At 41.5% G+C, this 23,756-nt stretch overlaps 1 long non-coding RNA gene across 1 annotated transcript in view; it reads left to right on the top strand.

Moving 5' to 3' along the window:
• Positions 1 to 10,763, top strand: part of LOC149916518 (uncharacterized) — a 78,643-nt gene extending 67,880 nt beyond the window's left edge. Inside the window, exon 6 of the long non-coding RNA XR_016469530.1 lies at positions 10,552 to 10,763. This is a non-coding gene — a long non-coding RNA (uncharacterized LOC149916518). The remainder of the gene's footprint in view (positions 1 to 10,551) is intronic.
• The last annotated feature ends 12,993 nt before the right edge of the window (positions 10,764 to 23,756 follow it).

The raw sequence follows: 23,756 nt of genomic DNA, 5'->3' as shown, positions 1-23,756 counted from the left end.
TGCACATCTCTGTAAACTCTGCCTAAGCTCTGCCTTTCAGGAATGAGAACATCGAGGTGTTGCAGATTCCCGCAGGCAAAAAGTGTTATATTAATCCTTCTGCCTTACGTAGCAAACTGTCTGGAACTATAATTAGAGTATTCCACCACTGATGGGATCCTTGGGTATCACTGAGAGCACTTTAAGTACCTGTGCTGGGTCAGCCTTACTGTTTTATCTCAGTTGTGTTTCTTGAACGTTGGAAGTTGTGCCTGAGGTAGAGCTTGGAATTTCTTTTCTGCTTTGTGTTGGAGTATTTCTAGAGGAAACATAAAGGGATGGTGGTGTGAAGGCTTAGGAACTGGTAAATTAATTTACTCTGAAACTTCGGTGGGGATCCAGACCTCAGTCCTGCAGTGAAATTCGTCCCTGCATAACTGGTGGCACAGCTGGGACCTGTGCTTGTGTGGAATCCTCTTTGTTGTTGTTGGGAAGGCGTCTTCCCAACAGTCTCAGTGTAGCCTGGATAGCTCTTTAAAATAATTGGTTGAATATTAATTTCTGTGGTTCGGTGTAATTACATTAATTATGGGGAACTCATTAGGCACCAATGTAAATATTAGAACCTCTTCTGTAACATTCACTGTAATTTAATGCTAATTCACAGAACCATTATAAAACTGTTAATAGCCAGGGCTGCGATTCATTGAAGCACGTAACATCTCATGCAATCACTAACACATTGCAGTTGGTGAGCAACATACATTTCAGTCCAAATACATGCTTTGGAACATACAGTCGTGAGCTTTTTTCAGGCTTACTGTCACAGTTAGAGAGGGTGTAGAGTAAACTGTCAAAGATTCGTGGGGTAATAGCCAACTTGGCCTCTCTGGTTCTCATAACCACAATAAATGCATAGCTCTATGGCTAAACTACTGCATAGCTCTGTATCTCATGTAATCTGTTTGAAAGTTGAGGTAATCACATCTCCTCCATAGTTTTCAAACTTAGCATGCTAACAAAGGCACTTTCCCAGCCCTGTGTTTATGTTGTATTCGTGCACTTCAGGTTTCCTTGGCACAGGGGCTGCTAACACTGGGCTGTTTCTGTCCACACACACAGCTTGTGGTCATCTGATAAAGCAGACACAGCAGGGGGATGAACCAGTTGCTTTTTGTGAAATACTCACAGCTGTTATTTTGTTAGTCAAGGGGCAAAAAGGTAGAAATGAAGCCAGACTGAGATAGCCAGGTGACAGCCCAGTGAATTCCAGCCTTTGGGACCTGCTGTACGTTAACGCACAGCTTTCTTTTCTGAAACGACAAAAACACAACCCGAAATAAACGTTAGGGTTTGGCTGGAATGAAGGTGCCTGGGACTGCTGTCCTGAAGGAGTCCATTAGTTGGAAGCACGTTTGTTGCTGTGCTGCTGGCTGCAGACATGGAGCAGCCGTACGCCTGGCCTGGCAGCGCTGCTCTGCAGTCCCATGGGCTGGGCTGGAGCTCCTCTGCTACACTCAGATAATGTATCAGGAGCGTAGGAACGTCTCTCAAGATCGTGCTTTCATTTCCCTGGCTAGATGCCTAAAAGCTCGCTGATACAGGATCTAACTCCTGGAAACTTTAACTGGAAAGGTTTCTGCTTTCACAGACTGTGTTACTCTCTACACCAACTTTTTTTCTCCTTTACAGCAAGAGAGGCACAGCACACCATGAAAAAGAAGCGCTCTGGGTGTTTTTAATAAACGCAGAGTTAATGGAACGGCATTGTAAGAACTGTAGTTTTATCTCACTTCATTCTGTGATCAGTTCAGAACGATGGTACATACTATTAACAGCACCATCTGGTGGCTCTCGGGTGATGTTGACGTTAATCTCAGCTAGAAACTGTTTCTTACAATATTTCAGGATACGAAGCATTTCGTCAGCTTTATTACAAATACTGGAGAAGGCGTCTTGATTCTGAATGGGTAAATTCAGAATAAAACCATAGACCTTGACAAAAACATGTTGCTGAACTTGCACATGTTCTGAGCATGTCTGGGAAACAGTGCAGGATCTGGGGCTGTATGTGCATAAATATTTAATCTCCATAAATGTTTGAGTATGCTAGAAGAGGTATGTTTTCCTCATTTCCTGTAATGTGTTTAAAGAATCCTAGTGACCACACAAAATATTCTGCCAAAGGTTATTTTATGCTTGCTTCTAATCTCCTGCCATGGATGTAGAGTCAGGACAGATCATTGAAGTGAGTGCTGGGAGAACTGCCTTCCAAACAGCACGAGGGCTCAGGAGTGCAAACTTTGGTTTGGACTTGCTCATTCCCAGCAAATGGAGAAGGGCAATATTGCAGCAGTGAATGGGTTGGCCAAAACTCCTTCATGTTCAGCCAGGGAAGCTTCAAAACAGAACCCGAGTCAGTCTGCCTGTTTAGAGCTAGTGCACAGTACTAACAGACAGGTTTTGGAGCAATGTGTGTTGGACATAGGACATTACCACAAGAATTCCTGCACAGGAGTTTGGGTGGGCAAAGCATCCTGCTTGTCCTTCCCTCCCTCTGCCACTGGTGCTCAGCAGGAACATAACAGCTTTCAGTGTGCTGCTTTTCGTTACTGATATGTGGAAGGCATTAAGTGTAAGGCTACAAAGCGATCTGTTCCCATTGTAACAACAGCTGATGGTTCAGCATCAGCTCTTCCTTACAATGTGGTGGCCTCTGAGCTATCTAGAAAATCCAATTCCCTCAGTGCTAGGCAATGTCTTTGGCTAAGCATGTCAGAATTTACATTTGTTTACAGCAAACCCTGGTGTTGACAGCTTAGCACCGGCTTCACTAATTAGAAGCATAATATTTTCTTGACTGCCTGGAAGACAGAAACCTCTCTGGAGAAGAGCTTCAGTGCTTCCCATGGTCACCTGGAAAGTAAGAAGCTGAAGTGATTGTACTGCAGGTTATTATTTCTAAGGAATGTAGGGTATTATAGCTCAAATTAAGAGACTGTAAGGTGCAGGTTAATTTAGTAGAAGGTAAGGTGCCAGCCTGTCTCACAAGCTGTGTGCTCTGAAGCTTACTGGAGCTAGGAAGCAGAATTGGCCAGATCACTGTTATTTCCTCCATGCCTGTTCTTGCCCTTCCCATTATTGCCTATTGAGTTTTGAGCTCGTAACAAAGAGATTTTTTCAGTCTTCCTTATTTTGCATGACCTAATGCTGCACTGAGCATAATGATCTGCAGCCTCAACAGATGCACGTCACTCTCATCACTGTAGTGGATGTGGTCTATTTGCAGCAGCATGGAAGGCACCCATGTGCAGGAGAACTTGGAGGTACAGCAGCTGTGGTCAGTGTATTTTTCCATAGAAATTGTGTCTATTTTGTATATTTCCACTGAGCTTTCCGTTTCATATCTGGAATGAAAGTGAAATAGCAAGTGATGAAAATAGAGATGAAAATGATGATGAGGATTTATGTGTATAATAATCATCTGCAGTTATTAAAGTTTTGCAGTACCCTTTTTCAGAGATGTTCGTATGAATCACTGAGATCTGATGACTTGCTCAAGGTCACATAGCAGAGACAGAAATAGAAATGGCATTTGAAAGTCAGTACGGAATCAGGCTTTTATTTGTACGGACTTGCAAACACTTGTGCTGTGTGATGCAGCAAGGCTGCAGGCTGTGAAGGAAGATGGAGGCACACCCAGAAATAAGGTAGCAATGCCTGGAGAGTTCAACAGATCTACTTTTGCACTTAACTTCTATCTCAGCGTGGCACGAATCGTTAAGTTCAGTAAAACTAAGGTCATACAGAAGCCACGTTAAACTGTTTTATGTGATTCTTCATGTCTTGGTGAAGAACCTGGCTCGCACTTTCCAACCTTGATATAATCATTCCTGCTGGTTGGTGATGGGTGGGACACGTGTGCAGAGCTGAGAACTGCTTGGATTGTAGGAGTTGGGAAGTGATGTTTGTGCTGTGTGCATTAAGGGAGCTGCTGCCTGCGGTGTCAGCATTTGGAGCTGCTCTGTTGCTATGTGAAAACTCTCCTCGCTTTAGCCCTGTCACAGTGACACATGTAGGATTTCTCAGAGCAAGAAGCCTTCCTTTGACTTAGTGCTGAACAGCGTACAAACCTGGTTCACTCTGTTAGTCCAAGCAGTACTCTGGGGCAGCAGAAATAATGTAAGTGGTTCCAGAATCCTTGTAGGAGGCCAAATAAATCTACCACAGCCATGCTTAGCTTCAAGAGGTACGCGGAAATAGAGAAGTAGCTCATGCCAGCTTGTTAAAAGGAAGCTGAAAGTTACAGATGGCATGGTTCCTGTACTGGAGGCAGAGAATAAATGTTTCCCACTTGCTGCGAAGCACTTCAGAAGGGGCAGAAAAGCATCATCGCTTAATAGCAGTGTGATGATTGCTGCTGCAAGCAAAAAAAAAAGTCCTCTAAGAGCCTCAAGCTTTATACAAATGAGGAAATATAAAGGGATTATAGAATCTGGCAGGTTAAATGTATAAATATAATAAGATGGACTGAAAAAACAGAGGACGTCTTGTAAGAAGGCATGAAAACTAGTAAAAGATACCTATTAAAAAACATCAGCGTCGGGGAGCCTGCCAGAAAAATCTCTAGAGCTAGTAGATGGTCAGAAATTACAAATGAGTTATCTACATCTGCTGCTACTTGGTAGCTGACGCACTCAAACCCTTCTTGAAAAAGAATTTGTCAGAAAAATTGGTAGTCAACCAATTGAAAACAAAATTGGCGGATACAGGGATGAACTTCTTGCAGGGGCAGGACTTAGCCTGGCTTGTGGAAGGAAATGTCAGGCCCCCAAAATGTTGGAGCGTTACTGATGAGTTATCAGATGTATCTGCTGTGAGGCCTCCGGAGGTCAGCACATGCATAAATGATGTGTTAAGAGTCTGAATTCTTGATGTCATTCATTACTGTACTGAATAACTTTGAATTATTAATGATGACTGAAGAATTTTATAAGAACATAATGAAACCGAGCGAGTGGGCAGTAAAATACAAACGAAATGCGGTGTAGATGAATTGGGTGAAGAGTGAATGGTGATGGGTGGGCTAATGAGCTGGTCCTCGGGTGAGATGTTGGATGAATGATAGAAATGCCATCTGAGTGTTCAGGAAGGGTCTGACAGATTTGTCAGACATTAGAATTATTAGGGTAAATGTGGGGAGCAAATCTGTAGTGGAGTTGCATTCTCCAGACACTAGTTTTAAGGTAGAATTCCTGCCTCCTGGATACTCTTGAACTTCCAGCTCCTCCTCTCCCCACCCTGCTCCTCTCATACTAAAATTAAATGAAGTGCATAGGAGACAGCAAGGCTGATTAAAAGCTTGAAATCAGTGCCATATAATAAAGGAATAATAAGGCTATGGCTTTTCAGCAGGAGGGGGGGAGGCACTGAGGTAATTGGTGACAGAGGGCTATAAAGCTTTGCGCTGTGGAGAGAGCAGGTGAAAATGGATCCATAGTTCAGAGCAAGAGCTAGGGCCGTTAAATTTAGCTGGCAGGAGGCTGGGCAGAGTAAGGGTGGCTGTTTGTGTGCCCCAGTCTCACATTTGTCCCCAGCTTGCTGGGTCTGGCTGCTGTTGGGGGCAGTGTGCCAGCCTGTGTGAGCCTTTGCATCCCCTGCACGACTGCTGCAGCTTTTAGCAGCGGGGCCAGCCTCCCATCAATGTATCTGTGCTGCTATTTTGGGGTCAGAAACCAAGCAGAAGAGAATTAACGGCTGCTTATCCTGCCCGAGCTGCTTCTGTTGAGATCCTCACGGTAAATCTTTGCTGTTGTTCCTTCGGAGCCACTCCCTGCACACAGAGGAGGGGAAAGGTCTGAGTGCATCCCGCAGCCCCGTGGAGCAGCTGCACCCAGTGGGTGCAATCCTGCTGGGGAGCGATACAGGAGCAGGAAATCGTAGCCCTGAGCAATGAGATGGGAGTGTTGGGTTTGGGTTTGCAGCGAGCTGTGTTTTGGTTTCAGCAGGATTTTGGAAATCGGGAAGTTGTGTGCAATTTGAAAAGACTACAGAAGCCAGAAGATAAAAGCGTGAGAGTCCCATATGTTTTTACAACATTAAAACAACTACAGCTACAGCTGGGTCACTGCCAGCCTTTATCAAAAAGCTGTTTTTTTTGCATTCCAAGCAACAAAGGATGAAATGACAAAGAACATACTGGCCCTTTGTGTATGATTATAGAGGAGAGGAAGCATCTCCAAAAGTCTTGAAATTTTTCGTTGAAGAGTCTTTTCATGTTACTTCCAAACATGAAAGCTGAGAGCCTGGTGCAGGTACAGACCAAATGGGTTAAGTGAGCAATGAGAGCATGAAAATGGGGCAGAAAATGGTATTTATCTGAAGGGAATGGTGTTCCTCATAAAGAACGATTCAATGGAAAATGATTTGAGGAATTGCTGAGTTTTATTTATCTCAAAAAAAGAACTTGTAAGGTTTTGCATTTCTGAGTACCTGGTGTCACATATGCAGGTATAGGTATATAGGTAGGTGGCTTTAGGATACAGAGGTGTGCAACTGGACTTTCATCCTCATATCCTTCAGTAGCTTGCTGGTGTTCCCTTTGCTGAAAAATGCCTTTGGTTAGTTGACAAGTCTGGTCTTAATGCACCTTACACAGTTACACCTAAGAAATGTACTCATACGTTACAGTTGTGTGTAACAGCAACCAGTTGTGTGTGCTGCCAATGCTGCAGAAACCCGTTGGACCCGTATCAGTTGCTTAAGCATGAAGGTGTCGTTAACATACACAGAGGTAATAAGTACTGGCTAAACACTCACAAAGAGAAACTGAGAAATGTTAAACTTTGTGCTTTAAGGTTAATACTACTGCTACTAATACTAAACACTCAAGAATTCCTCAGGTAAAAAGAAAATTGGTATTTTATCAGAATGCTGAGTTTTGGTGCCATTTTCTCCTATGAACCTTAAAGCGTAGATGAGGAGTCCAGACCCCTACCAAGAGAAGTTGTTCCTCCTCTTGATCCACTGGAGATGAGATCCAAGCTTAGGTCTATTTATTCCAGTTCTCCTGTTACTATGCCATCTATTTCAGATGAAGCTGCAAGGAATGTTAAAAATATAATAAACGGTCTACTGGGAATAATTGCATGCTTTTTCTGAGCTCACGATGATTAAAAATGGGCTTCTTTTCAATGCGGTGTGAATATTTTTTTAAAACCAATTTGTGCCACATAGATCTTTAAAATGAAGAAAGAAATCTTTAGTAGCCTTGAAAATGCTTATTTGTGTCTCTGCATGGTATATTTCTTACCTAAGCAAAATAATTTCTTACCAGCGATTTCCGAAGGTAAAGGAGGAAGGTGTGTTCCATTTTGGTATGTGCCAATTCTGTTAGGTAACTGAATTTGCTAGCAGGAAACAGATTTAAAAATGCAGGCGTTAAGAGAGAGATCAGTGCTAATTATTCTTTTCCAATCGTTTTTATTCTGGAGAAGTTCAACGTTAGTTTTCCAAGATAAAGGAGAAGGAGCAAGGGTGAGAAGGACAGTGTTCGTATACCTTCAAATGTTTGAAAGAACATTTTAGTTGGTCATAAACTAGATTATTTTAGTGGAAATGTAAATTTATAGTTATTATGTATGAGATTTAATAGATCACGTAGTTGATATTATATTACAAGGTAAATTTTTGGCACTGTGTCCAAATGACTGTTTTCTGCTGGGAAAACTAAAAGAATTGTAGGAAATTTTGGATAAAATAATCCTAAACAATATTTCTTGAGTGTTCAGAAACAGCATTCAGTGGAAATAAGAAATTACCCTTCTCCATCCAGCTTTTGGATGAAGCTTTCCAAGGAAAAATTTGCTCCGATTTTGCTAGTTGTACTTAGGGATGAAAATAAGAGACTGTAGAAATGTTGATTATTACACCTAGGAGGATCAGATTCAGATCTAATAATGTGTGAACTGAATGATAAAACACGGGCATGGAGCACAAATGGCAAGAGTCATCCCAGTGAGCTGGAGGGAATCTCTTAACCACATGAAAAAAATTATGCCCTTGTATTAAAAGCTACTGGTTTGTTTTACTTTTTCTGGCATTTTACAGCTCCAGAAGCTTTAAAGAAAGCAGCCTTCTCACTCCCACAATGAGTGTTGTAATTATGAACAATACCAGTGTCTTCTGATTGTTTTGAGTTAGCTAATAACCCAATATGCTAAATAAATCAAGCAGTTCCCAGTCCAAACGAGGTGGCTGCTTTTAAGAAGTGCTGTGGGCTCCCTCTCTGCTATGTAAAATAGGCCTGAACAGTTGGAACAAATGTTCTTGTCACTAAATTATAAATTACAGCTGTCAAGAATAAAACATTTAGTTCCAGCACTCAAGAAATAGATTTTTAAGAAGTCTCCTCATTTATCAGTTTAGCCATTGATTATGTGTGTGTAGGGTCATTGAATCAGTGGCAATGAATGAAATTCTTGATTTTTCAGATAGCGGGCTAAATGTACCCATAGTTCTACACCCAGAAACTTGACAGTACTTCAAAATGCACTGGAGCATTTAAGGAACTAATGCTGTATGCAACCATTTACATACTGCCTTTCTGATGGCCAGCAATGTTTGCTGAAGAAAAGAAGATCAATTAGCCTCTGAGCTTTTTCCTTGACAGGTTTCAAGTGTTACACAGTCCCAGCTGAACTTCCCACTTGTGGCTGCCTTGATGGCTTAGGGAGCACTAGGAGGTCAGGGCTGCGGGCTGGCTGGGCTCCTTTTATTAACCACTTCATGACAGTCCCTTTTTCTTTGGTGCAAGAGTCAGAAGGAAGAAGCTTGCTGAAGGTGTTCCAAAATAGGAATGATCTGCCATCACAAAGGCTGAGGACGTTCCTCCAGCTTGTCTTGAGATGAATCCAGAAATAACCATATAGATGTAGTATGCTTTTCAACACTGGAATCTATCTGGTGTTTGTACAGTTTTGTTTCCCACGTACGCTGGTGGCTTCAGCCTTTACCAGAATAGATGGGGCTGCTGGTTGCAGCCTTCTCAAGTTTTGCATTCCTGTTTTCACAAATCTGTACTAATTTAAGTACACTGGATCACAAGGCTGAGGAATACCTTCAGTCTGCAAATTAACCTTCTTTCTGCCTGAGGAGTGTCTGTGAGCTATTCATTTCCCTTCACTTTCTCTTTGAATGTATTCAGTAAGCATCTTTCTATACCCTGTTGACAAACTCTGACTTCAGTGCTGCGGTGGGAAATCCAGAAGTTGCGCTGCGATGTCATTTCTCCTCCAGTGAAGGAACGTGCAAATTATCTCTGCACAGATTGGTTTCACTCACAGATTCACTTTGAGACAATATTTTTGGGGTAAACTGGGTCATTCAATTGTAGAACATGAGAAGTTGACCACATGGGCAAAGCGAAGTGTTAGGAGATGGAGTCTGGACAGAGGTGTGTATCTCAGCTCAGTCGTTCAGCTGGAATAACAAAGTGTTCCTGTTTCTCTAGCACGTACCACAAAGATGTTAACTTGGGGTATGTAAGCTATTTCAAATTTAGAGTTAGATTTGCAAATTTAATATAGCTGGCAAAGGCCAGATCTGATCTCTGGTAGGCATCTATTTATTTACTGAATTTCGGCTATTGGTTGCCTTTACTTTACCTCCTTACATTGGCTTAAAGGACTTCATCTAAAATACTTCTTTGCTGTGAAGTAAAGTACTACATAGCTTAAGAACTCTAAGTTTACGTTGTGCAAATTTACTCATTTACAGACATTAATCTCTTAAGCATCTTGACTTTTTTTCTTGTTCTGTTCCACCTTTCTTCCAAATCAAACACTTTCAGCTTTTAAAAGAAGTCACATGTGGACAACACATTTTGATCATTCAATCATTTCAGAACCATGGAGAATAAGATGGGAGCACAGACAGCTTCGTGTGGATACACAGGAGTCCTGGTATCACTGGATTTGTAGTTATGCTTCTTGTCCACTAAGAAACTCTTCTGTAAACTCACATTAGTAGAAGACGTGATCAGAAGAAGACTCTGAATTCCAGAATCAGAATCCAGTTTGAATCTGCCTTTATGATCATTCACAATCGTAGAATAGAATCCAATGAGAATGACTTGGTCCCAAATTACCATGTTAGGTACCAAGTTGCCAATCCTTAAAGATTTGATGCCATTATTGATGCTTCCTGAACCATGGTGAGTGCTGCTACAGGGCTGGGCTTGTACTCTACATAAGGGTGAAAATTTCTATTTCTATAAAACAAAAGGGTTGTGGTTTTTTTTTTGTTGTTTGGTTGTTTGTTTTGTTTTTTTTTATTTATTTATTTTTTTTTTTGCTGCTATTGCATTTTAACATGTCAGGAAATTTCACATTTTTCTTCTTCATATTTTCTTTTGAAGTCAATTATTTTAAATTAGCTCCTGAAATGTTTTGAAGAATAAATGATTTCCTTTTTACTTTGAACTGAAGGAAAAGTAATTAAATAGTGCTGAACTGAGCAAACACCCATTACTTTTAGGTGCCACAGAATTATAACCCAATAATTTTTTTATAGGTCAGTCAAGCTGCAAATTACCCAGGAAACCCCTCAGGTAGACCTTCTGCTAATTATCTGACATGGCTGCCTGCTTTTAAACCAAGAACTATCAGCTGAAGACCTGTGCTGTGTTGAAGAAGAAAAACTAAGAAAAACAAAACAGAAGATTAAAACAATTTGATATGAGAAGAATGGTTCGTTTCTTAGCACTTCTGAGTGTAGTCCCACCCTCAAGGCAGTCTGTAGTGAATGATGAAAATTTTAACTCAAGATGTTGAAAATGTTAACTTAAGAAAATGTTAAAATAGCCGAAAGTTTGCTGAAATGGCAGATCATGCTTTGCATACGGGTGTCTGCCAGTGAGAATTGAAGCGAGTTATCCTCCATGTAAGTCACTCTAGATTCAGGGCAAAGAGAAGGAAAAACAAGAGAATGTCTCCACACTGTTATCTCTCATTTTCCTTCTGTCTGTCTATCTGTTACTTGGGTACCTAAGGCAAATCTTACGGCTAGATTAACATCTAGGAACGCTGTGCATAGAACTTGCATTTGTTTTTGTTTGTTTTCTCTCTAGTGAAAGGAAGTTATCAGCTGCCGTGCCTGCAGTGTGTTCTCTTCCATTAATTTTTCCTGTCTTCTCTTCTGCAGACACATCCTTGGAAGGCATCAATTTTATTGGCAGACGCATAACACAGAAATTATTGCTCTTTCATTGAAGAAGTAGAAATGTTTGTTTCACAAGTTCTTTAAATTCTCTGCTGTAACACTATATTGTAACTGTGATATCTACAGTAAAATATGTCTCAGCATTTCAAATGGGGGAAAGCTAGCAGCTGCAATAACAAGAGGCTTTCCCTGCACAAGATTACACTCTCTGTTCTAGAATCATGAAAAAGGAACTCCTGGAATGTTAATAGGCATAGCAGCTTAACTTCACAAACTGTGACCCTATGGTAGAGTTCTAAGTCTGTACAGTGGAAATCCTGAAAAAGGTTGAGTCTTAATGTATTACTTGGAAACTCTTCAAAATTGGACAACGCTGCTGTGTAGTGAGCCTCACTTGTGTATGCTGTCCTTCAGAAATGTGTTGGTTCCAGTGCCACTAAGTTTGCAGCATGAGGTAGTATGCAAACTGATGTAGATACAAATCCAATTACATTAAGGTTTACATTAGGATGCACTTTGCAAGAACCATATCTGGAGCTCCAAGGAACCTTCCAGGATGTTCTGTCTTGTTGAAAACTAAGCTTGGTTGCTACTGGTTTAACCTTACCTACCCCATTCCTTGCTCCCTCTACCCCACTCTCCACCATATCATTCTACAACATGTGAAATGGGGCAGAAGGCAATAGCAATATAAATATCAATAGTGTATTGGGTTGTTTTTTTTCACATCTCTATGTTATTGGTGTTTTTGTTTGTGTCTGCCCCCCGTGATTTATTCCATGTTTGTTCCATGGCACTATTTTAAGCTCTTAACTGTTCATTCTATGCAAATGCAACTCTGGTGCTGCTCAGGGTCAGGCAGTGCAGGATACTGAGAGCTGATGTTAGGCAAGTAATGTAAGCAGTTGACCAACCGTGGCCGCAGACATGACTCAGGTACTGAAGTGTGGGTGGCTTTGAAGCAATTTGTCACTTAAAGGTGTGCCTTGGTTTCATCCTATTTGCCACATCTTCCTTCAGCCTGGCCGTCTTCAGAACCATTTCAGATAGCTGGCTGTTGTTGATATTCTGTTATATCAGTGTGCAGCGTGTGTGTACTAAAAGTGTGTCTGGGAAATAGATATAATGTAGATATGATTGCAGTTGAGCTTGAGGTTCCTTGTTTTGTCCTTTGATATGCACTGGGAATGTTGTACTGGTCTAAAGCTGTGTATGGAAAGAAAGTGTGCAAAGCTTCATCCATTTTAGGTTCACTGAGCTTTCTATTCTACTGGCATAGGGATCTATTCCATTCTACTAGCTTTGTCAGCTTTTTAATGCGAAAATCTGATAATTAGCAGAAGATTTTCAGCCTGTGGACATAACAAATTCGAAGATTTAAAAAAAATTCTCATCAGAAATACCGCTAGTTCTGTTTCTTTGCATTGGTGGTTCCTGTTATGTATGGTTTTTTTTCATGATTATAGATACCTTTAGATACCTGTCACAAGACTTACTTTAGAAACTTGTACTTGACAAGCTCTGCCAGAACAAAATAATATATTTCTACAGTTTGCATGTGTAATAGATTCTTTTTAGGATCAGTGGAATATATTGGGGGGATTTAAAGATGTGCTGAATGTAATCTTCCAGGAGTTGAGGAAGTATTCATTAGAATGCATTGTCTCCTGCTGAGTTTGACCTTCACTACCCTGCTGGAGCACACTGCAATTTTTCAGCTGCCTTCATTTTACTTTTCCTCCTTGGGTGATAATAAAAGTAAAGCAGTTTGCATGTCCATCCTTAGTCCTCTGCAGTCTTGATGCTTCCCTGCTATTCAGGCTCCTGCTGAGGTCAGTGTCCCTATGACTCTGTCTTCAATTCTCCAGTCTCTTTGTCTTGGTTTCTGGTTTTGACAAGCAGATAATGAAGTGGTTTTGCCTTCTGCATTGCCCTCACGCTTAGGAGCTTTTGCTGTGTATTGGTTTGCATGGCAATTCTATTCTGATTTTCAGAACTTACAAGGTTGACAGTCGCTGCATTCTGTGCTCCTGCAGAAGACTCCCTTTTAATCATCTTTATTATTAGAAACTGTACTTGATCCCATGGAGGAGTTCTTAAGATTAGCACTGGAAAAGCAGCAGTTTTTGAACTACCAGTAGAGTACAGTTGCTGGCACTGATCAACACCCAGTAACCTATATTAGAGCTGGGAAATGGGGCAGAGGGATCTTACTTCCCATTTGCCAACTTTTAGGGCATGGTACCTGAAGTCTCTGCTGACTATTGCATCACAATACTGGGAAATGTGACTTAAGACAATGCTTGCCACAGCAACACAAGAGAAAGGGCATTGATTAATTATTATATCCCACACTGAAAAAGACCACTTTATTTGCATGTAACTGCAGTGCTATGCGCTGTGAACCTTAAAGTTTCAGTGGATTCCCAGAGAATTTGTATGAGCAGAAAACAATGTGAATAAATTTGGATTTTCAGAGTAACTGCACGGGTGCCTCCTTCTACCCCTTAACTCCTTCATATGTTGTGAAGTGTTCCTAGTAGTAGTTCAAACTGAGAAATTATTGCACACCGCCACTGATATACTTGGGTTTGATGGTGGTTGGAGGAAGTGACTGTTGGTACCATTTATCCTGTGTACAGGTAAGTGTTCAAAAGCTTCACATTACAGTTATGCCTTCCAGTATCCGGTTTCTTTCAGCTCCTTACCAAACATTTTGGAAGACTGCTGTGTTCCTCCCAACATTTGCAGTATGTTATCCCCCACCTGAGTTCGCAAGTCACACTTCAAAATTTGATAGTGCTTTATTGCTGTGGTCGTTATACATTTTGTGAAGTGAACTGAGCATTCCTGAGCTTTGCTGACTGTCTTTCCAGGTCTGAGATTGGGTCTAGGCTCAACACGTCAGATAAAGGCCATCCAATGGTTGGATGACTGCTGGGTCATTGCTCTTCTGTTCGTGAGCCTGTGGAAGTGCTGACCATCACTGATTGATAGATGAGGCTCTGAAACAGCTGTAATTAAGATACTGTTCACACTGCCATAATTTCAGGAGAAAGCATTTTTATTAACCAAGATTATTTATTAACTACAGCAATCTCAGCTATGTTTCGATTTGTCACAGGAGGACTTGACAGAACATGGATGTTAATATTAAACATTCAATGTGTTAATTTGTAAACCTGTCATATTTGCCATGGTGGCAGTAAATGGTGTTAAATTGCTTTTTCAATAGACTAATTAGTGGTGACCTTTGGGTTGACATATCTGTTTCACTTTTTACAATATTTCTAGATTTATATATTTTTTTCAGTAAATCAAATGTTAGCATTTAAATTAGGCTCATCAGAAAGAATTGAGATTTTATTAAACACAAATTAGGAAAATTATTTAATTGCTCTGAGTTATTAAATTTGGTGCCTTAATGCAGCTCAGTTCAGTTCTCAAACCAAATCTGTTCCTTTAACTATTAAAGGAGAATCAGAGTTGAGACGCTCTGGCAGCATTGAATTGTTTCTAAATTTTCTGTCAAGATATTAAAATAAAATTCTTTCCAATGTTGCTATTGCTTCATCCTGAGCCAACAAAGAGGATATGTTTGGCAGCAAGTTCAGAATTAGCTGTGTGAACCAACAGATTAAAAACGTAGCTAATGATCTTGTAAGCAAAGAATTTAGCTGAAGACTGAATTTCAGTCTGGGCCTTCTTTTTTTTGGTTACTTTAATGACATACCTTCCATGCCAATGTATGGTTCCTTAGATAAGACTTTGATGGAGAAAACTTAACTTACAGTTTCTCGTCCAAGGAGCTGCTATAATACTTCTGATTAAAAAGCAGGGTTAATTTCACCTCGTATTAACTACTGTATTTTACTGAGATATTGTTATCATGCAGACTCAGGCAATAAGGCTGAGAAACACAAGAAAAGCTGCTAAAATATGTCAGTGCATCAACATGAGGCCAGTTCTATAATAATTAGACTTGCTAGCAGTATATTAAATCTATTAGCACAATTAACAGTGATAATGGGCCTGTTGGCTGTGAAGGCTTAGTATAGGTTTGTACTTGATGTATAGAGGGCCCACATTGCTAGCTGTGCAGTGTGTACTGCTGTTAGGTAACTTTTACCTACGTTGGTACCAGCACTGGATGCCTACTGCACCGTGCCCATTACTGTGTTCTGTTGGGTGGGTGGAAGGGGAGCTTGCACTTTAAAACAAGATATTGTTTCATGTCATCTCTAGCAAAAAGTTCTCAAGTCATGAGCTTACAGTCGTGAATTGAGCTGTGACCAAGAGGTGATGGTGCAATGCTCTCCTTTATGCAGCAGACCGTTTCTGTGTTTCCCAGTTTTGACATGGATGGAGCAGTCACATTTCTCTGGCTGGCTCATGAGCATGGGGAAGTTAGAATTTGTGCTGAAGGCACTGAGCAGTGCATCAGCAGCCTCAAGTGAACATGCACAATATCAGTTCCGTGTATTGGTGCAGTGCTTCAGAAAAATAGACATTGGGAGTTGAGGGGATAAACCACATACTTTGTTTCCTTGCCAACATAAGATGGTTCTCTCACATTTTATTGATTCTGGATTCTGTTGTGAGGCACAGAGGTCGTGGTACTTTCCCTAAGAACACAGCAGATGTGTCAAGAATCTTTGCTTGCTATCCATCTTCATTTCTCCCTTCCAGTTATATCTTTGGGCCAGCCTAATTTTTTTTGTTGTTGTTTATAGGCTTCATCGATGTTTTCCCACCTTGCCTTTAGTCAGAGTTGTACATGTTCATCTTCCTTTCTAAAGGAATTTCTCCAATCTCCTTGCAAATTGAAAGAAATTGAGAGAAGCTTTTGTCAACGTTTGTTTAGGCGTGATTGGAAGATGAGAGAAAGGGAGAGGCATCTCACATTCACTTTCAGTGACTCACATTTGACAAGGAAATTTCATCAGGTTTAACTTGAACTCTACTTCCTATGCTTGAAAGCCTAGCCTTAAGCTCAGTGTAAAAGGTGATTCTTAATTTCTGAAAGGCTCTACAGAGACCTGGTAACACACACAGATGGGATACAGAACCAAAGCAACCGTTGCTTTAGCTGTGCATGTAGTGCAAACAGTGCGTAAAATTTTAACTCCTGACTTGTTCTCTCCAAGGAACCATCACGGTGCTAAGAGCACAAAGACATGTTTTTGCAGATTGTTTTTTTCATTCATAAAGTGTTATTTCACTCCCTTGTACTGATCATCTCGTTTCTCTGGGATGCTTATCCATGAGTGTACATGCTCAGGCCTGAGTGTGTACACAAGCATGACCCATACCAGACAGTATATTTTCTGTTCAAAGCTATATAAACGTGGGAAGAATTTTCTCTTCCAGTTTATTGTTATGAATATGAGTGTATCGTATGCATACACAGACTCATAGGAGAAAGTACTGCATTATCCCAGTGGTAACAAGGAGCTGAAGTAGATGGTAAGATGCTTGTTTGTGACAGATGCACAGCTTCTGCCTTGTCTTTATACAGCTCCATGCCTGTAGTACATTATAGCTCAGCATGGCCAGCAATTCAAATTTTACTTTTGTAGAAGGTATGCTGCCCTGCTTCCTTTTCTAAAACCACAATTCCAATGAGCAAAATTTTTGTGATATATTCACTGCTTTTTTCAACTTGTCTTCTCTCGGTGATATAGGATACTAGATAAATGGCTCTGATTCAAAATGCAATAAGTCTTCCCTTCAGCAGTTGAACTAGGGAGCTACTGGGATGAATTTAATCCTTCGCAAGAAATGCATGGTATTACCAGTGGAAGATTTCTGTTCATTTCCTACATCTCTTGCTTGATTGAACATCCAGTAAATGATGGATTTGAGGCTTCTCAGCTTGCAGTAGGTTCATGAGCAGGATTCTGAGCAAGACTTCTGCTGTAGTTTGTTCAGTGTTGCTGTGATGCTCTCTTAAGGTATGTGTTTCACAGAGTTGCCTTGATAATGTACATTTATGTTCCTAACACCTCCTCAAATGAAAACTTATACAAAGTAGAAATGCAGCGTGATTACAGGATAATGTGCCTTCTTTGGGAATCAGAATGAAGTGACACGGAGCCAGCTCTTGGTCAAACCTGATTTTTCACTTGTGATATTATGGGCTCATCAGTCACTGGGGTCTGCCCTCCTGAGGTCTTGCTGGGGGATCCCAGGCTGGATGTGGCTCTGGGCAGCCTGGTCTGGTGGTTGGCGACCTGAACACTGCAGAAACTAGATGATCACTGCAGTCCTTTTCAGCCCAGGCCATTCAATGATTCTATGATTCTGCTGGTTCTGAGTTCCCTGCAGCAGGCAAGGCAGATCTGTGCTCTAGAACTGAATCCTTGGTGGGAAATATTTAGCTGGTGATTTTTCTGAGGACCTTCATTGTCAGTCTGGGCTTATCTACTTGAAAATACACGTGCAGCATATGGTAAGAGCCCTTAGAAATGTGTTCAGCTGAATGTGCAGATGTAGTACTTGAAGCTTTACTGATATGGTTGGCATGTCCATCCATGTACATACACTACATGACTTTTTCTTTGCAGTGGAGAGATTAGTTGCAAAAGTGGCTATACTCATCAAGCTGTTGAGTTGTGACATTTGTAAGCATGTGAGACAATTAATCACAGAGTGGCATATGGTAGACCATTGCATTTAAGGGAGTTAAAGTTTGTTACCTGTGGTACAGCGGTGCTACCAGAGTTGTTGATTTGCTGGCAATACGCTGCTCTGTGATACCCGTTCACATTTCTCAATTTAAGCAAACTGAATGATAGTTCTGCTGTCGGATCAAGGCTGTGCCTGGGAAACCAGAGTCTGATGGCCCTTGAAATAGACTGACACCAATCAGAAAGCCACTGTTCACCTTTCCAATACTTGTTGGTTTTTTTTAAGTGAGGATAATTTTTGCAGTGCAAGTTGTTGATAACTCATTTGAATTTATTATTCTGAAGTGTCCGGAAAGGAGAGACAACCAAAGCAGTTAAGCCTAAAGTTAGACAGCAATTGTAAACTCAAGTGTTTTGGATCAGCCAAGAGAGAAGATGGCTTGCTTGTCACATCAGTGGGCTTTGTCTCACTTGACTAAATCTTCATTTAAAAGGAATGATTGGCATACATTACTGTCTTCATTTTCCATGAGCTGACAGCTAGACAATTAAATGCATTATGAGTCTTTCCAAATTTAGCTTGAATGTACGAATTCATTGTAATTGAAGCTTATTCATGTTAAAATCCTCAGTGTTTAGTAAATAAAATTGGATTTCAACCAGTCACATTTCACTAACCGTTGTTTGATTATGTAACTTCTGTAATTTGGTTTACTTCTTGATTGGATTATTTGCATTGTATTAAAGCATTAATTTTACAGTACTAAATACTCCAATGGCTCCAGACAGGTTCTGTTCTCAGTAGCACTGTTCTACCACTACTTGGTCACAGCAAAGATTCCATTGCCTTCCTCTCAAGCCTTTGTACACTCACAAAGGATAGAGTGAGCTGTTTAATGCTAGGAATTTCCAAGTTGATGAGAACAAAAAGCCAAAAGGTTAAGCAGCAGCTGTCCTACAGGCAGGTAGCAGTGGGTAGCAACTGCCAGTCCTGGGGCCTCTCTTTGCCATCCCATCATTATTTAGTGGCTGTGCTTTTAACGCTCATAGATTTGTAACATATGGAGAAGTAAATGCTGTCACATCACAGTTCAGTTCTGATTCTTAATACGTTATTTTTCTGCCTAAATAGGGCAAATTCTTCTGGGATAGAATGACCTGGAAAAAAAACAAAACAAAACAAAACCAACAACCAACACAAAAACAAACGAACAAACAGCCCTATTAGCAGGCATTTCTAGTCTGTGAAGTGAGCTGGCAGCCCAGTTAGATTTTCTAGCAGAGGACTGTATTTCAATTTCTTCCACTCAAATTCAGCGAGAAACAAGAAAGGCATGGAAGCATCAGGTCTCAGCTGGAGGAGATGGATATCAGCAAGGCTACAAGGCACTGCCAGTGATAAAAGTATGGATTTTTTTCCCCACGGGGTGAAGTTTTAAACCTGGTGCTTACGAAGAACTCTAAAATTTCACCTTAAATCCCATAAGCACTTCTGTTTATGGCAACAAACTTGCATCTATTACATTTTATATATATTACACTTGTATACACTTGAAGTCAATAGAGGAGGAAGATTTAAATGCAGACAATTACGAGCATGGTTGTGAGAAAGGTCTGGATTTATTTGCTTTTTGTTTAGAGGTAGACAGATCTACAGTGCGCTCAGCAGAACGCTCGCGGAGGTCTCAGTTTTCCAGACAGAAGGAACTTAACACAGACTCACCTATTTTCTCTACCAGTTCAAACGTGTTGCTCACATCTTGCTCCCCCTGTCAGCGTATTTATCCGCAGTGCTGGGAATCAGCTTTGTTAACAAATGTACACGGGTTTCAAAAAGTCAGATGTTCATGCTTCTGTCCTGACATTACTTTCCTCAGTGTGTATGGTGGAAATTCACCCACTTATATGTGCAACAAAGTAGTGTCTATTGAAGTGCTTACAAAACTGCAGTTAAATTTGAAGTGCTGGAAGTGAGCACTGCTGTTGTGTTTATCTGCCAGGCTTCCCCTGTCTCAACACTTTGGAAAACTAGAGCTGCAAATGCAGAAATAAGATTATGCTTGTAAACTGTATAAATTCAAGTATTCGTCATGCTGATATGAATTCCTTTATAAAGATGGGTGGCGATATTTTTTTCATGTTCCCATGTAGGAGTGTGGAATACTTTTAATCCGTGTACAAACCCATACATTGCTTTAAGGAAATAAGGGTGTTTTGTTTCTTTTCACTTTTGTCCCTGAGGAAACAGTTGAGATGAGCCTGCAATATAGAAAGCGGGAAATACACAAACTCTTTCTGACATTATAAAGATGGAAAACACATCAACACGTTTTGTTTTTCAGGGAATATTTTGATCTGTGGGCTAGAACAGAGGAATCCTTAGTAAGCTGTGCATATGCTTGTTAATGATAAGCAGTACCAGAAAAGGTGCTACTCTGAAGTATGACACCATTTCTTTAATTTAAGACAGCAATAAAAGGCACAGTGGAGGAAGGCTAGAGTGCTTAATTTGCTTGCAAGATATTTTTCTGAATTATGCTAGTTGTCTTTTTATTGCTTTTGCAGGATACTGCAAAAACTCATTTTCTGAGGTTTTAGCTTAGGTCCCCAGCAGAATTCATTACTGAATTTGTAGGAGAACTACAGTAGACGCCCACAGTCACGACCTGTGGTGCTGCCTTTCAGCCTTTGCACTCCAGCTCTGCTCTCTGCAGTGTGTGCAAACATAAGCCCTTTTCACATGGACTTCTATGAGCCTTGGCGCTGCAGTCTGAGGTGCTCATCTTCTCAGGTGCTTACAGGAGCTGCTCCCACTGCCCACTTCTGGCTGCCTTCACCAAAGAGCAGCGTTGCTGCTGCCAGCACTGCCTGCTCCTTGTTAAATAGGTGAGGGTTTAGGAAGGACAGAGGTGCTTTTAGAGTGGGGTGCGTGCAAGATGGGCTTCTCAGGTTGGGAGCACCTCCTTTTTCGCTCTGTAAGGGGCTAGGCAGCCTCCTTGGGCTGAAACTTACTGTGTTTGATCAGCATGAATGTCAGAGATTGAGTGGGTGCCTCCTCAGCCGGTGATGTGGTGGGAAAGCCTGGGCTAACCTCAGGATGTCACCTCTGCAAGGTGGGCTCTTCCTTCATGGTTCTGGGATGCGGCTGGAGGAGAAACATGGCACAAACACCACCCATGGCCTGCCCCAAAATCACGTCCTCCGCAGGCCCTCCCTGCTGTCTGGACATCCCACCTGCTGGACATCCCATCCCAGCTGGCTCATCTTGTAGCTAAGTTTGCTCAGGCACTTAATGTTTATATTTCTGGAGCACTGAAGAAATGATAGTGAAGTTATTTTTGGTAGTTCATCAAATTACCGTCCCATGCAGCCATTAATGCAGTTGATGTTTAAAAGAGTATTATTTGTGGTGGTTAGCCTTGGGGATGCCTGACTGAATGCCATTACATCTGTATTTCCCGAACATTCGTTATCAATAAAGTGATGGCAGAGAATGTGGCAGTGAATTCTAAGCTGGAATCTGTGCTTCCTGTATTGCAGAAGTTGGAGTGTTTCAGTAAACCTTAATGATGTTTTTCCCACTGGGAAATGGGAGGAAGGTGACCTTCATGCTTTTGAGCTGCTGAAACACTGGTAATTATGGATGAAGTGGAGATGGGAATGTTTCAGACAGGGTTTGAAATGACATAAAAGTGAATGCTCAGTGCAGGAGCAACTCCACTTTTTGGAGATCCTGGATTTGGGTAGGTTGTGTTAGTTTTTGATGGTGATCTATTTTTCCTCCCTGTAAGGCATAGCTGTTCCTGCTGGAAAACCTGTTTTGTTTGAAATGAAAATGCAAGTTGGAAGTTGATGAAGGATGAGAACAATAGGAACTGAAAACAAATTGGTAAATTCATTTTGCTGTTGTGACATCTGTTTATGGTGTGAATTGGACCTGCAGAGCCTAATTAGCACATTCCCAGCAGATAGAGCTGTTTGAACAATAGGAGGAATGTCATGTTAAAGTTAACTTACTGTGTGTACAGAGTGTCAAAGAACCAGGAGCAGGGGGCAATCATCAGCTTGTTTTTAATGAATCTGGTAGCATTCAGCCTTATGCAGGGAGTGAAAAGCAGAAGCTAAGGGCTGTTGTGGTTTAAAGGCTTCACGAGAATCGCCAAATTGAACTTTGATTCAACAGGAAGAAAAATGTGATTTACAAATCACCCTTGTTCTGATCCCGTGAATGGCATATGCTGATTAAGAACAATTGGCCACAAATAGAATAAGAAATACATTAAAGCTCACATAGGGTCTTTTAATTACTGAAGGCGTGGGGGTATTGAATATGCTTTCCACAAGGACAGAACAATGTGAAGAGTTGATGGGGAAAATAAAAGGTGTCCGTCGTGATGTTCACAACAGAAATTGGAATAGATGTCCTGGAGAATCCAGCACTTTCTCCTTTCTGGATGTAATAAGCGTGAGGACAAACAGAAGTTGAAGAGGTTTATCTGAAAATCAACACACGTGTACGTGCCAGGACCACCAGGCTGCAGCTGCTCTGTAGATAGTGGCTTTACTAAAGGTCCATTTGAGCTTAATGAAGTCGCTTGCTACTCGGCTCATGGTATGCGGAGAGCACCAAGCTCTGTAAATGAAGTAATGATTGATCTGAGCTGTGTGCTGATTTCTTCGTACTACTGTCGTTCCTCCTACTTGTCCTCCTAGCAGGGACAGGGAGGTGATTGTTCCCCTCTGCTCTGCTCTTGTGAGGCCCCATCTGCAGTACTGCGTCCAGGTCTGGAGCCCCCAGTACAAGAAAGACAGGGAGCTGTTGGAGAGGGTCCAGAGGAGGGCCACGAAGATGATCGGGGGACTGGAGCACGTCCCCTATGAGGACAGGCTGAGGGAGCTGGGCTTGTTCAGCCTGGAGAAAAGAAGGCTGCGGGGTGAGCTCATTGCAGCCTTCAGTACCTAAAGGGAGCCTACAAACAGGAGGGGAATCAACTCTTTGAAAGGATAGATAACTGTAGGACAAGGGGAAATGGTTTGAAGTTGAGGGAGGGGAGATTTAGGTTGGACATCAGGGGGAAATTCTTTACAGAGAGAGTGGTGAGGTACTGGAACAGCTGCCCAGAGAGGCTGTGGATGCCCCGTCCCTGGAGGTGTTCAAGGCCAGGTTGGATGGGGCCCTGGGCAGCCCGGTCTGGTATTAAATGTGGAGGTTGGTGGCCCTGCATGTGGCAGGGGGGTTGGAGATTCATGATCCTTGAGGTCCCTTCCAACCCTGGCAATTCTGTGATTCTGTGATACTTGTACCCTGAACACAATTAATTGTGCTCAGATCCAATTTTTAGGGCTTGCTGTTGGGCGGTTACTCAGTGAATGGCTGGAGCCTTCTGGGTTCTTGTTTTCCTTGCTTTGTGATCGTGGGGTTTTTGTTTGTTTACGTGCTTGTTTAAAATAGAGTTCTGCAGGCCATTTAAACCATGCCTGTCTTAATTAAGAAAGTATACATCTGTTTCTTTAGGCAGTAAGAATTGATTGAAGTACACTGCTGGCTCTGTAGTGCCAGGTATTAACCTATACAGTTCCTGAAGGTTATGGCACAGTACACTGTAATTCTATAGGTAAATGATAACCAGACAAGCTGTACACTGGCTTTTTTAGAAGGGAAGGCTAAATTGTTTCTGTGACAAATGCTGACACCGGCAGTGACAAATTTTCCTTGTGAAATGTTAGGGCAATTGATAACTAATGAGGGAAGACTTGTGCCATTTGTTGCCCAGTCTGTCTGGCGACTTAATCCGGGCTGTATCTTATTATGATGAGAGACTGAGAATTGAGGAAAATGTTCTTTTGTAATGAGGATGTGATTTGGGTGCATTTGTTCTGACAGGGCTGGAGCTATGTAAATCACAGCAGATGCAGTGCTGGTATGCA

This window comes from Phasianus colchicus, chromosome 10 (assembly GCF_987193195.1).
Source record: "Phasianus colchicus chromosome 10, bPhaCol1.hap1.1, whole genome shotgun sequence".
NCBI lineage: Eukaryota > Metazoa > Chordata > Aves > Galliformes > Phasianidae > Phasianus > Phasianus colchicus.
The sequence above is the reverse complement of the archived record's forward strand: the minus strand, read 5'-3'. Positions and strand labels throughout refer to the sequence as shown.